Raw genomic sequence first — 6,000 nt, forward strand, 5'->3', positions numbered from 1 at the left:
ATCATAGCGTCGCTTAGGCGAAGCCCTGTTCCGGTAGCAACATCATCACCATCATCACACCATCATATTGACAAAGCTCTCCCTCGAAGCTCTATTGGATCGTGAGTTCGCGGGACGTCACCGAGCCAAACGTGTGCAGATCGCGGAGGTGTCGTATCTTCGGTGCTAGATCGGTCGATCGTGAAGACATACGACTGCATCAACCGCGTTGTCATAACGCTTCCGCTTATGGTCTATGAGGGTATGTAGACGATACTCCTGATACGTCTCCAACATATCTATAATTTTGGATTGCTCCATGCTATATTATCTTCTGTTTTGGATGTTTATGGGCTTTATTATACACTTTTATATTATTTTTGGGACTAACCTATTAACCCAGAGCCCAGTGCCAGTTTCTACTTTTTCCTTGTTTTAGAGTATCGCGGAAAAGGAAAATCAAACGGAGTCCAATTGACCTGAAACTTCACGGAACTTATTTTTGGAAGGAAAGCAACCCGGGAGACTTGGAGTCCACGTCAAGGAAGCCACGAGGTAGGGGGCGCGCCCACCCTCCCTGGGCGCGCCCTCCACCCTCGTCGGCCCCTCGTGGCCCCCCTGACGTACTTCTTCCGCCTATATATCTCCATATACCCTAAAACGATTGGGAGCATAATAGATCAGGAGTTCCGCCGCCAGAAGCCTTCGTAGCCACCAAAAACCAATCTAGACCCGTTCCGGCACCCTGCCATCTTCATCATCCCGGTGCTCTCCATGATGAGGAGGGAGTAGTTCTCCCTCAGGGTTGAGGGTATGTACCAGTAGCTATGTGTTTGATCTCTCTCTCATGTTCTTGAGGTGATGCGATCTTGATGTATCACGAGCTTTGCTATTATAGTTGGATCTTATGATGTTTTCTTCCCCCTCTACTCTCTTGTAATGGATTGAGTTTCCCCTTTGAAGTTATCTTATCGGATTGAGTCTTTAAAGATTTGAGAACACTTGATGTATGTCTTGCCGTGCGTATCTGTGGTGACAATGGGATATCACGTGATTCACTAGATGTATGTTTTAGTGATCAACTTGCGGGTTCCACCCATGAACCTATGCATAGGGGTTGGCACACGTTTTCGTCATGACTCTCTGGTAGAAACTTTGGGGCACTCTTTGAGGTCCTATGTATTGGTTGAATAGATGAATCTGAGATTGTGTGATGCATATCGTATAATCATACCCACAGATACTTGAGGTGACATTGGAGTATCTAGGTGACATTAGGGTTTTGGTTGATTTGTGTCTTAAGGTGTTATTCTAGTACGAACTCTAGGGATGTTTGTGACACTTATAGGAATAGCCCAACGGATTGACTAGAAAGAATAACTTTGAGGTGGTTTCGTACCCTACCATAATCTCTTCATTTGTTCTCCGCTATTAGTGACTTTGGAGTGACTCTTTGTTGCATGTTGAGGGTGTTGGAAATATGAGCAATTTACCAAATGATTTTATTAGCAGAAATATTAGATAAAGCATGACTAATATAACAGTGAAAAAACAAGCCATGCGATTTGACAAAGAGAAGGTAAAGAACATCTTCATATATGAACTGTAACTAAACATATCTAGAGCAGGCAGTATAGCAAGTTGCATATATGAAATAGAGTCTAACATATCTAGGGCAAATACTAGAACAAGGAACTGTAGCAGGACTTCTGACGGAAAGGAGAAGAACATGTACGGGACAGCAGCAGCAGAAGCGCTGGACTTGGGGTCGGTGTCCTCGCCTGCCATGTCGTCGAGGAGGTCGTGGACGTCGGGGAAGAAGTCATCGTCGGGGAAGTAGTCGTCGGAGTCCGTGATGAAGAAGCCAGTAGTCGTGCGGAGCGCTCCACAAAAACCTTATCACCCTTCTCTCGTACAGGACTCAAAAGGTGCGGTTCCGGAGGCCTACTGTCCCGACCTGCGGTGCACGCCGCAAGACGGGATGGGGAAGAACGTAGCAGCAGCGCAGTGATCGGAACTTTGTGGCGAGAGGAAGAGGAGCTTCTGTTGTGTCTCTCTGGAGAGGAGCAACCTCTCTTATATAGGCACAGGAGAAGGACGCAAAGAGGCTGTGGCGGGAGGTGAAGCAACAAAGGGAGACGAAGCGAACATGCAGCGGCCGAAGAGGCGCGCCGTTCGAATTCAGTGTCCACTACAAAAAACGTTTCAACTCCCACGTGACCTTTCGTATACCCGTCGTGCGTGGCAAAAATTTAGACATCGGCTCGGCTCATTCTCGCAACCCGCGGCGCGTCCTGACGAGGCGTGGCATGGCGAGGCGGGCGGCGGAGGAGGAGCGCGTGTGGATGTCCCTCTTGTTCTCATGCTCATACATGTGGGGAAAGAACCTCCCTTATAAAGAGGTCCAACTCCCTCTAAACTAGCAATGTGGGACTAAACTTTGTTCCACCTCTTGCCTTGCACGAATGGGCTGCATGGGCCTCTAGGATTTATTAGGAATTTCTGAAACTGCTATTGGGCTAGGCCCAAAATAGACAAAATTCGAGCAATCCCCCACCAGATCCCAGAGGCACACAAAATTTGCCTTTGGTTCCAAAACACTGTTTTATATACTGGTACTACAATGGAGACTGTTAAGTTGAACTTCCACCTAGAACTCTATGCTACACTAGTAAGCAACTTGAACAGTGGACTGGGCCTTGAACTGCAAGTTTTCTACGAATCTAGCTTCACATAAAGCCTTGACCGATATGTGGCTATGATAACCCACAAGTATAGGGGATCGCAACAGCTTTCGAGGGTAGAGTATTCAACCCAAATTTATTGATTCGACACAAGGGGAGCCAAAGAATACTCTCAAGTATTAGCAGCTGAGTTGTCAATTCAACCACACCTGGAAACTTAGTATCTGCAGCAAAGTGTTTAGTAGCAAAATAATATGATAGTGATGGTAGCGGCAACAAAAGTAAAGACAGCAAAAGTAATGTTTTTGGTATTTTGTAGTGATTGTAACAGTAGCAGCGGGAAAGTAAATAAGCGAGAACCAGTATATGGAAAACTCATAGGCACCAGATCAGTGATGGATAATTATGCCAGATGCGGTTCATCATGTAACAGTCATAACATAGGGTGACACAGAACTAGCTCCAATTCATCAATGTAATGTAGGCATGTATTCCGTATATAGTCATACGTGCTTATGGAAAAGAACTTGCATGACATCTTTTGTCCTACCCTCCCGTGGTAGCGGGGTCCTATTGGAAACTAAGGGATATTAAGGCCTCCTTTTAATAGAGAACCGAAACAAAGCATTAGCACATAGTGAATACATGAACTCCTCAAACTATGGTCATCATCGGGAGTGGTCTCGATTATTGTCACTTCAGGGTTGCCGGATCATAACACATAGTAGGTGACTATAGACTTGCAAGATAGGATCAAGAACTCACATATATTCATGAAAACATAATAGGTTTAGATCTGAAATCATGGCACTCGGGCCCTAGTGACAAGCATTAAGCATAGCAAAGTCATAGCAACATCAATCTCAGAACATAATGGATACTAGGGATCAAACCCTAACAAAACTAACTCGATTACATGATAAATCTCATCCAACCCATCACCGTCCAGCAAGCCTACGATGGAATTACTCACGCACGGCGGTGAGCATCATGAAATTGGTGATGGAGGATGGTTGATGATGACGACGGCGACGAATCCCCCTCTCCAGAGCCTCGAACGGACTCCAGATCAGCCCTCCCGAGAGGTTTTAGGGCTTGGCGGCGACTCCGTATCGTAAAACGCGATGATTTCTTCTCTCTAATTTTTGTCTCTCCGAAAGCAAATATATATAGTTGGAGTTGGCGTCGGAGGGCATCCAGGGGGGCCACGAGGTAGGGGGCGCGCCCCCCACCCTCGTGAGAAGGGTGTGGGCCCCCTGGTCTTCATCTTTGGTGAGGATTTTTTATTATTTTTTCTAAGATGTTCCGTGGAGTTTTAGGTCATTCTGAGAATATTTGTTTTCTGCACATAAAACAACACCATGGCAATTCTGCTGAAAACAGCGTCAGTCCGGGTTAGTTCCATTCAAATCATACAAGTTAGAGTCCAAAACAAGGGCAAAAGTGTTTGGAAAAGTAGATACGACGGAGACGTATCAACTCCCCCAAGCTTAAACCCTTGCTTGTCCTCAAGCAATTCAGTTGACAAACTGAAAGAAAGAAAGAAAAACTTTTACAAACTCTGTTTGCTCTTGTTGTTGTAACTATGTCAAGCCAGCATTCAAGTTTTCAGCATAGATCATAACTAACCACATTTGCAATAATTCTCAGGTCTCATAATTGCTCATATCAATAGCATAATCAACTAGCAAGTCATAATAATAAATCTCGGATGACAACACTTTCTCAAAACAATCATAATATGATATAACAAGATGGTATCTCGCTAGCCCTTTCTGAGACCGCAAAACATAAATGCAGAGCACCTTTAAAGATCAAGGACTGACTAGACATTGTAATTCATGGTAAAAGAGATCCAATCATAGTCACACCCAATATAAATTAATAGTGATGAATGCAAATGACAGTTGTGCTCTCCAGCTAGTGCTTTTTAATAAGAGGGTGATGACTCAACATAAAAGTAAATGGACAAGCCCTTCGCAGAGGGAAGCAGGGATTTGTAGAGGTGCCAGAGCTCGGCTTTGCAATAGAGATAAATTGTATTTTGAGCGGTATACTTTCATTGTCAATGTAACAACTAAGAGATGGCGATATCTTCCATGCTAAACACATTATAGGCGGTTCCCAAACAGAATGGTAAAGTTTATACTCCCCCTCCACCAACAAGCATCAATCCATGGCTTGCTCGAAACAACGAGTGCCTCCAACATACATCAGGTCCCAGGGGGAGTTTTGTTTGCAATTAGTTTTGATTTAGTTTGCATAAAGCATGGGACTGGGCATCCCGGTGACCAGCTATTTTCTCATGAGTGAGGAACGGAGTCCACTCCTCTTGAGAATAACCCGCCTAACACGGAAGATAAAGACAGCCTTGGTTGATACATGAGCTATTCGAGCATACAAAACAGAATGTTTATTTGAAGGTTTAGAGTTTGGCACATACAATTTACTTGGAACGGCGGGTAGATACTGCATATAGGAAGGTATGGTGGACTCATCTGGAATAACTTTGGGGTTTAAGGGATTGGATGCACAAGTAGTATTCCCGCTTAGCACAAGTGAAGGCTAGCAAAAGACTGGGAAGCGACCAACTAGAGAGCGACAACAGCCATGTACATGCATTAAAATTAATAAACATTGGATGCAAGAATGAGTAGGATATAATCCACCATGAACATAAATATCGTGAAGGCTATGTTGATTTTGTTTCAACTACATGCGTGAACATGTGCCAAGTCAAGTCACTTAAATCATTCAGAGGAGGATACCACCCCATCATACCACATCATAAACATCTTGATAGCATGTTGGCACACAAGGTAAATCATTATAACTTGTAGCTAATCAAGCATGGCACAAGCAACTATGATCTCTAATTGTCATTGCAAACATGTTTATTCATAATAAGCTGAATCAAGAACGAGGGACTCATCATATTTACAAAAACAAAAGAGGTTGAGTTCATACCAGCTTTTCTCATCTCAGTCAGTCCATCATATATCATCATAATTGCCTTTCACTTGCACGACCGAACGGTGTGAATAATAATAGGAGTGTCCGTGCATTGGACTAAGCTGGAATCTGCAAGCATTCAATAAACATGAGAAGACAAGGCAATATGGGCTCTGAGTTAAATCAACAATAATGCATATAAGAGCCACTTCAACAATTTAATTATGGTCTTCTCCTACTGACCCCCAAAGAAAAGAAAAGAAATAAAACTATTTACACGGGAAAGCTCCCAACAAGCAAAAGAGGAACGGGAAATATTTTTGGGTTTTCTTTTTAATTATTACTACTACAGCAGAAAAATAAACTACTACTAATTGTTTTGGTT

Source organism: Triticum urartu, chromosome 2 (assembly GCF_003073215.2).
Source record: "Triticum urartu cultivar G1812 chromosome 2, Tu2.1, whole genome shotgun sequence".
Lineage (NCBI taxonomy): Eukaryota > Viridiplantae > Streptophyta > Magnoliopsida > Poales > Poaceae > Triticum > Triticum urartu.